We start from the raw sequence: 9394 nt of genomic DNA, 5'->3' as shown, positions 1-9394 counted from the left end.
AGCCTTGCTCCCCTTGTTTCATTGACAAGAATACAACTTTTAGTCAAGTGCTTTGTCCAAGGCTCTGGTTTAATTTAAAATACATATAAATCTAACAAAATACGAAGTACTTAGGGATAATTCTTTTAAAATGTGTAAAGAATCTATATGTGGGAAGTTATAATGAGAGAAATCAAAGAACCTTTTAATAAATGGAGATATGTTCCATGTTCATGGATTGAAAGACCCAATATTGTCAAGATGTCATTAATTCCCCCATTGATCTATAGTCACTGAAATCTCAATCAAAATTCCAGTAAGTTATTTTGTGGATACTGACAAACTGATTCTAACTGTATATATGGAAAGCCAAAAGACCCAGAATAGTCAATATAATACTAAAGAGGAAGACAAAGTTGTAGGACTAACATTACCCAACTTCCAGACCTACTGTAGAGCTATAGTAATCAGGACAGCATGGTACTGGGAGGACAGGAGACATATAGATCAACAGAACAGAATAAAAATCCCAGAAAGACACAAATAGAGTCAACTGATCTTTAACAAAGGAGAAAAGTCAATTCAATGAAAAAATGTTTTTCAACAAATGGTGATGGAACAATTGAATGTCTATATGAAAAATAATGAATATAGACACAAACCTTACACTTTTCACAAAAATTAACTCAAAATGGATCAGAGACCTAAAAGCAAAACACAAAACTACAAAACTTCTAAAAGATATCATAGGAAAAAATTTAGGTGATCTTGGGTTTGGTGAAGAACTTTTAAGATGCAATATCAGAGGAACAATCCATGAGAGAAAAAGTTGGACTTTATTAAAATTAAAAATTTCTGTTCTGCAAAAAACACTGTTAAGAGAATAAAAAAAACTAACTACAGACTGGGAGAAAATATTAACAAAACACACATTTAATAGAGGACTTGTTTCCAAAACATATAAACAATTCTTAAAACTAAACAATAAGAAAATAACCCAATTAAAAAATGAGTAAAAAGTCTGAATGACACAGCTCCAAAGAAGATATATGGGTAGAAAATAAGCATATGAAAAAATGCTCAACCGGATGTCCATCGACAGATGAATAGATAAAGATGTGATATATATACACAATGGAATATTACACAGTCATAAAAAATGAAATCTTGTCACTTGCAACGACGTGATTGTAACTAGAGGGTATTATGCTAAGCAAAATAAGTCAATCAGAGAAAGACAATTACCATATGATCTCACTGATATGTGGAATTTAAGAAACAAGGCAGAGGATCATAGGGGAAGAGAGGAAAAAATGGAACAAGATGAAACCAGAGAGGGAGACAAACCATAAGAGACTCAATCTCAGGAAACAAACTGAGGGTTGCTGGAGGGGAGGAGGGTGGAGGGATGGGGTAATTGGGTGATAGACATTGCAGGGAGGGAGGTGTATGTGATGTAATGAGCACTGGGTATTATATAAGACTGACGAATCACAGACCTGTACCCCTGAAACAAAAAATACATTATATATTAATTAATTGAATTTAAATTAAAAAAATAAAAAAATTTTTAAAAAGAAAAAATGCTGAATATCATATATCATGAAGGAATTGCAAATTGAAACAATGAGATACCATTACATACTCATTAAAATGGCCAAAATCCAAAAAACTAACAATACCAAATATTGACAGGCTGTGGAGCAAGAGGAATTTTCATTCATTGTTGATGGAAATGCAAAATAGTACAGCCATTTCAAAAGACATTTTGACATTTTCTTACAAAGCTAAATACAGTCTAGTCATACAATCCAACAATCATGTTCCTAAGTATTTACCCAAAATGAGTTGAAAACATATGTCTACAGAAAAACCTGCACATGAATGTTTATAGCAGCTTTATGCCACCAAAATGTCCTTCAATAGTAAATGGATAAACAAACTGTGGCACATTGATACAATGGAATATTATTCAGTGATAAGAAGAAATGAACTATCAAGCCACAAAAAATCATCGAGGAGCCTTAAATGCATATTGCTAATTGAAAGAAGCCAATTGGAAAAGGCTACATATAGTATGATTCCCATTACATGACTTTCTGGAAAAGCCAAAACCATAGAGACAGTAACAGTATCAGTGGCTGCCAAGAGGAGGTAAAATAGGGGAGGAGTGAATATGTGAAGTACAGGGGATTTTTAGGGTTGTGAAACTATTCTGTATGGCACTGTAATGGTGATACATGACATTATGCATCTGTCAAAACCTATAGTATGCTACAGTACAAAAAGTGAACTTTAATGTATATAAATTTTACACTTGATCTTAGCCAAAAGGCCGAGAAGCGATTAAATTTTAAAAGTCATTTAAGAGGTCAGAGGATCCCAAGAAAGAATAAAGATTGTGACAAGAGCATCTAACTGTATGAAATAAGTTGGGGGACAAGGTGCTGACTTTAACTTTGGAAGTGAATGGAATCTGTAAAACTACAGGCAAATGAAACTGCACATAAATGTAACTTACTTGATAAAGCTGTTTCCCACAGAGGTATGGGTTAACAGTCCTGATACTGCTATACATATACACTGGAATTGAACAAAACGGATAAAACATGGTGTACTCCAGGTTTTTCACTGTTGGCATGGGAATTTACAGATAAGCAAGGGGGGAGGCCAGAATGAAAGGGTGTGCTGATGGATTAGAGTTGGAGACATGAGTAAGATTCATATTTAACTTAATATTGGGATTGTTGCATTGAGAAATATATGCACATGTATTTTTTGCTGTATTAGCTGAGAGGATCAAAAAGAAACAACACCCCAGTAGCAACAAGCACACTTGGAACCCAGATTTTGGTTTCTAATATTATTTAAAAAAAAAAAAAAAAAGAAAAGAATCTGTGCTCCTTGGCCCAATGGCTGATTCTAGGACTGGGACAACAAATATACAAGATGAGCCTTGAGTGTCTTGTAGGGTCAGAAAATAAGAAGGTGCTCAAAAACAAAAAAAATTGATGAGTTTGGGGCGCCTGGGTGGCTCAGTTGGTTGAGCAACTGCCTTCGGCTTGGGTCATGATTCCAGCGTCCTAGGATCGAGCCCCGCATCGGGCTCCCTGCTCTGAGGGGAGCCTGCTTCTCCTTCTGCCTGCAGCTCCCCCTGCTTGTGCTCTCTCTCTTTGTCAAATAAATGAATAAAAAAAAATCTTAAAAAAAAAATTGATCAGTTTGTGTCAAAGAGCCACAGGAACCAACTAAAAGAGCTCCCAATGGCCAAAGCTGGAACAAATTAAGCAAAGAAATGAATAAAATAGTGTTGGATTATAAGTCAAAACATAAAATAAATACCCATGAGTCTATAGTAACATAAATGATTGAATAAATTAATAAGTGGGAAGAAGAGACAAGTCTCCCCTAGAAAAGCATTCCAAATAAATTATGCAGAGACTCTACCCTAAAGTAGGGGCACCATATCTCCCCACCACTTAAGTACGTGCTATGCATAGTGACTTCCTTCCCAGGAGTAGATAGATTATAGAAAAGGGTGTTTAAAAAACTAGTAATTTTACAGTGGAAAAAACTGACGAACAGTATTTCAGCCAGGTGATCAAGGTCAACATCAATAGTCATAAGTCACATTCACAATACGTACCCTTGATATTGTCAAAAGTTCGGAAATATCCAAAGTAAAACCAATGAAACACCAAATTAGTAATTAGTAAACGTTTATTGTGCACACACCAAAAAGACAGTTTGCAAATTGGGAGCAATCAAACCAAAACATGGAACGAGGCTCAGGGTTATACTGTTATAAAGCACCTTTATATAGTGGGAAGGCAATGACTGTTTATTCTTCACAGGGAGTGGTTAATATTAGAGTTTTCTTAAATGATAAGGAATTGGTGAGTGGTTACCTAATATCAACATTGGGAAACAGTTCAAGTTTTGCTTAGGTTTTTCAGAAGCACAAGCAAGAAATGACCCAGGTCAAGTTAGTTTTGCAAAATAAGCTAAATTAAGTTTTGTTTGTATGACTAAACTAGTTTTGCCTGCTCAAGGAATTTTCAAGGCCGATCTCCATTTGTTTCTGATTTTAACAATATGATGTGATGAAAATGGCACCTTACCATTGTGGTCTTCCTCTCTAAAACCCATAACCTCAGTCTAATCATGATAAAAGTCATCGGCAAATTCTAATAGAGAGGCATCCTACAATACATTCAACCAGTACTCCTCAAAAGTGTGAAGGTCATCAAAAATGAGGAAAGTCCAAGAAACTGTCATAGCTAAGAGGAGCCTGAGACATGACAAGTAAATGCAATGTGGTATACTAGATAGATCTGGAACAGAAAAGAGAACATTATGTAAAAACCAAGAAATCTGAATAAACTAGTGATTTTGATGAATAATAATGTATCAATATTGGTTCATTAATGATAACAAATGTACCATATGAATATAAGATGCTAATAATAGGAAACTATTGGGGGAGGGGTAGTGTTATATATAAGATCTCTCTGTACTATTTGTTCAATTTTTCTGTAAGTCTAAAACTATTCTAACAAATCAAGTTTGTTAATAAAAAAAAAACCTTAAAAAAATATTTTATTTATTTATTTATTTTTAGAGATAGGGTGAGTGGGGAAGGGAGGAGCAGGGGGCAAGGGGTGGGGGAAGAATCTAAAGCAGACTCTGCACTGAGCATGGAGACAGGCACAGGGCTCATCTCATGACCCTGAGATCATGACCTAACCCAAAACCAAGAGTCAGATGCTTAACTGACTAAGCCACCCAGGCTCCCCATAAAGAAAACTTTTAAAGCAGTTATATTTTATATATTAACAATTAGAAATTAAAATACAATATCATTTAAATAGCATCATAAACATGAAATATGTAGAGATATATAATGTCAGAAATACTGAAAACTATAAAACATTACTGAGGGAAATTTAACAAGTCCTAGGTAAATGGAGATATATTTTGCTAATGGACAGAAGTCCAAATATTGTTAAAGTGCTAATTCTCAGATTGATCTGGAGATTCAATGGAATACAAATAAAAATCTCAGTTTTTTTTATTTTCTGGTTTTTGGGGTTTTTTTTGGTTGAACTGACAAGTTAGCTCTAATAAATATATGGGAATACAAATTACTTGGAAAAGTTAAACCAATTTTAAGAATGAAGAATAAAGTTGGAGGACTGATTTTTTTTTAAGATTTTATTTATTTATTGGACAGAGAGAGACACAGCGAGAGAGGGAACACAAGCAGGGGGAGTGGGAGAGGGAGAAGCAGGCTTCCTGCTGAGCAGGGAGCCCGACGCAGGGCTCAATCCTGGGACCCTGGGATCATGACCTGAGCTGAAGGCAGAGGCTTAATGACTGAGCCACCCAGGTGCCCCTGGAGGACTTAAGACATACTCTAAAACAACAGCATTGGAGTAAGAATAGATAAAAAAAAATTAATGATATGGAATAGGGTGTCCAGAATTGAACCCACTCATATATATGGTTTTGTAACAAAAATGTCAATGTAATTAGATCAGAAAAGGACACTCCTTAAAAAAAAAAAAGGCATTCTTTTCAATAAATGGTGCTGAAACAATTGGATAGTTCTATACCAAAAAATATGATCTTTGACTCACACCTCACACCATATACAAAAGTTCATTCAAAATGAATCATAAACCTAAATGTTAGGTATGAAACTATAAAATTTCTAGAAAAAATAAGAAAACACATTTATGATTTGGGGTTAGATAAAGATATCTTAAGATACAAAAGACAAACTATAAGAAAAATTAATCAGTTGGATTTCATCAGAAATAAACTTTTCTTTCTTTTTTTTTTTTTTTAAGATTTTATTTATTTATTGGTGAGAGAGAGAGGGCACAAGCAGGGGAAGCTGCAGGCAGTGGGAGAAGCAGGCTCCCTGCTGAGCAAGGAGCCCAATTTGGGACTCGATCCTAGCACCCTGGGATCATGACCTGAGCCAAAAGCAGACCCTTAACTGACTGAGCCACCCAGACATCCCTAAACTTTTCTTTCTAAAAGACACTGTTAATAGAAAACAAGCCACAGACCATGAAACAATATTAGCAAAACATGTATTTGATAAAGGATATCTTCTCATTTCCAGAATAGGCAAAGACCTGTTAAGATAAGAACAACAATAAGCAAACAACCTGACTTTTTAAAATAGGAAAATATTTTAACAGACATTTCACCAAGATGATATGCAAATTGCAAATAAGTGCGTAAAAATAGGTTCGACATCATTAGTCATTAGGGAATTTCAGATGCAATGAGATCCTAGTACATAGCTTCAAGAATAGCTAACATTAAACAGATTGGCTATACCAAATATTGGTGGGGGTGTGGAGAAACAAATTCTTACACACTGCTGATAAGAATGTAAAACTGTACAGCCACTTTGAAAACAATTGGGCAGTTTCTTATAAAGTTAGACATACACTTACCATGTGACCCAGCAATTCTACTCTTTGGTATTTACTCAAGTAAAATGAAAACAAACATTCACACAAACACTTGCATCTAAATATCCATAGGAGCCATATTCACAATAGCTCCAAACTGGAAACAGCCTAAATATCCATGGACAGGTGAATGAACAAATTACTGTACATATAAAAAATGAATACTAATCAGCAACTACAAAAAAAATGGACTTATACAGTATCTCAAAATCATTATGCTGAACAAAAAGAATATCAGATGCAAGTATTTGTTATTATAGGCTTCCATTTAATGAGATGCTAGAAAATATAAATCTAATCTGCACCGGCAGCAGATGAGTGGGTGCCTGGGGCCAGGGTTTGGGGCTAGGAATTGCATGGGATGGGGCACAAGGGAACTTTTCCAGTGATTGAAGTATTCTATATGATTGTGATGTTGGTTATATGGATGAATCATTTTCAAAACTCATCAAATGACCATTTAAAATGAGTGCATTTTATTGTACATAAACTATACCTTTTAAGTTAGTTTTAAAAAAAAATATATGGAAAAGCCCTTTCTATGTGTTCCCTTTGCATTTAAAGTAAAAATGTGGAAAGGAGAAAATAAGGAAAGGCTAAAAGATGCACCGATACTCCCCACCCAACACGCCTCCACAACTAAGTAGGACATTTTTTAAGAATCAGAGAAACTGTTTAATTGGTTACATTTGTCCCATATGGTTCACAGGAAAATTTTTCAATTAAAGTGAGAGAATTTGTAAATGTAGCCCAGGCCCAGGAAAGAGACGAATTGTTATTTAGTATAAGGCAGCCAAGGTTTTTGTTTTAGAAGAAATAACATGTAAACTTCAGTATTCTTGAGACTAAGTGATCTTGAGAAGAAAATCAATTTTTTTTTTGCAGTAGCAAAATATATTTGTTCTTAGACTATTAAACAGCAAAATGAGTGACAGCCATTGCTGATGGAGAATTGGAACCAGACTTGGGATATCTATTTCCCCTCTGCATCCTCCATTACTGACAGCCCAGAGCACATTCCTCTTTCCTCCAGAGCCCACTGAAGCTTGGGCAGCTGACCACACTCTGATATCCAAATTCAGCCTGAGTGGGCAAAAGGAAAGAGGTGATTGGAGTTGAAACTTCTAGAATGAGCCAGAAATGACCACATGTCAATAAATCATGTGACCGTACCCAGCAGGAAGGAGCCCTGCCCACAGAAGGAGGACACTGCAAAATTTCATGGTGAACAGGGTGTGGATCCAGGGAGGGGTGAACAATTGGGGCCGCTAATGAAATAAATTCATTGCAATCAGCCCTCATGGGAGCAGTTATTCATGTCCCTCCCATGTGCAAAATCTGCTTAGACCCATTCCAGGACACACAAGTTTTTTTTAGGTGTGGCTTTGGGCTCAAAGTCTTGACATAAATCATGTCAGTTCCTTGAGCAAAAACTTCTAGTCACTGCCCAATGCATTTAGAATGGTAGACAACACCCTTCACTGTCTGGCTGCCCCCTCCTTTCCAACATCAATCCGTACATATATTCAGCCTCCTCGCCAGACAGCCAATATCCAGCCTTCCCTTATTACTCACCATCACCTAACACATCATGCTCTTTTGTGCAGTCACGCTCACACTGCTTCTTCCCGCTTCCTTTACTCCCTTAGGCAAACAGCAGTTCATTTCTATCACTATACCATGAGCTCCATAACAGGAAAAAATAAAACTGGTTCATATTTGGGTCCTTAGTGCCTGGAACAGGGTAAGTACTCAGTAGATGTCTGTTGAATGAACTAAAACGTTCAATCATAAAAAATGGAGGCCTTCGTTTGTGGAGAATTTAACTGAGTCACATTTCATGGCTTTCCCTCCCTGGGTCAGCCGGAAATCTGGAAATGGAAATGGAAGTCTAATGTAATGTGATGACATTCAATTTCTAATTTATGCACCTAGATATAAGCATTGCTTTTGCTGGAATATCATATCTATATGCATGTTGTTTCTATTCATTGTCTGTTTATCCAAGAGGACTGAGAATCAATTTATTAGAGGCCCCAGTCTTTTTGGTTTGTGCTTCAGCATACAAGTTTGTGAAAAGAAATAGAGGAGGCTTAAAACACAGTTATAACATGACAGAGGAAGAAAGGGAACAAAAGAATGTGTAGGGGATGATTAAGTGCTTCTGAATTTACACAGTGAAATATGGACAGTTTAAATGTCTTTGCTATTTGCTTCTTTTCACACTGTGAGCAGTTTCAAACACCCCATGCTGCTCCAAGATTAATTGAGTTCTGCATGCTTTTGGCTTGCTCTGGGTACCAAGGAGAAAGGATTTCCACAGAACCTCTATTTGCCATAGCTAAGAGATTATCTCATTAATGTATGATTAATAGCCATTTGTGAAGTGATTAATTAGTCATTTTGACAATAAATGGAGACTATGTACATGGCTTTGCTGGACTTCAAGTTTCACATGTAGAAGAAAAAGAGAGAATGCCTTGCTTCTTGTTTTCTTCCTGCACCAAGACTGGAAAAATCCAAAGGCCTTTGCATATTCTGGTCTTGTCTGATTTCATCTGGTTTGTCTTTAAGAACAACAGCCCTGAAATGGAAGCTCTCCAGCATGATTGATGGTTTCTCTTTCTATCTGCAAGTTGGAAATACAGAAAAGGATTCCCCCCCGCCCAGATCTCACTGCATATTGGTACAAGAGTTATTTCCACTTTGCGGCAGAATTGATTTGCAACATTGGTGTATGAGTTTGTATATTTTTCTCACTGGCCCGTCACAAAGCATAAGTCAGCAAGTCTTCTGCAGTATGATGGATGATGTAGCCAGGAGCCTCCTAGTAATGTTTCCATTAAAAGGATGAGCATATTGTCATTAACTTTTTGGGCCTGGAATCATCCAAATTCTGTACCCTGACATTTCACAAACTGTAT

At 36.2% G+C, this 9394-nt stretch overlaps 1 pseudogene; it reads right to left on the bottom strand.

Annotated features, from left to right (window-relative positions):
- Window positions 1–2187: 2187 nt before the first annotated feature.
- LOC116630367 lies at window positions 2188–2326 on the bottom strand (annotated as a pseudogene).
- Between the last annotated feature and the right edge of the window lie 7068 nt (window positions 2327–9394).

This window comes from Phoca vitulina, unplaced genomic scaffold (assembly GCF_004348235.1).
Source record: "Phoca vitulina isolate PV1807 unplaced genomic scaffold, GSC_HSeal_1.0 scaffold3, whole genome shotgun sequence".
NCBI classification, from domain to species: domain Eukaryota; kingdom Metazoa; phylum Chordata; class Mammalia; order Carnivora; family Phocidae; genus Phoca; species Phoca vitulina.
The sequence above is the reverse complement of the archived record's forward strand: the minus strand, read 5'-3'. Positions and strand labels throughout refer to the sequence as shown.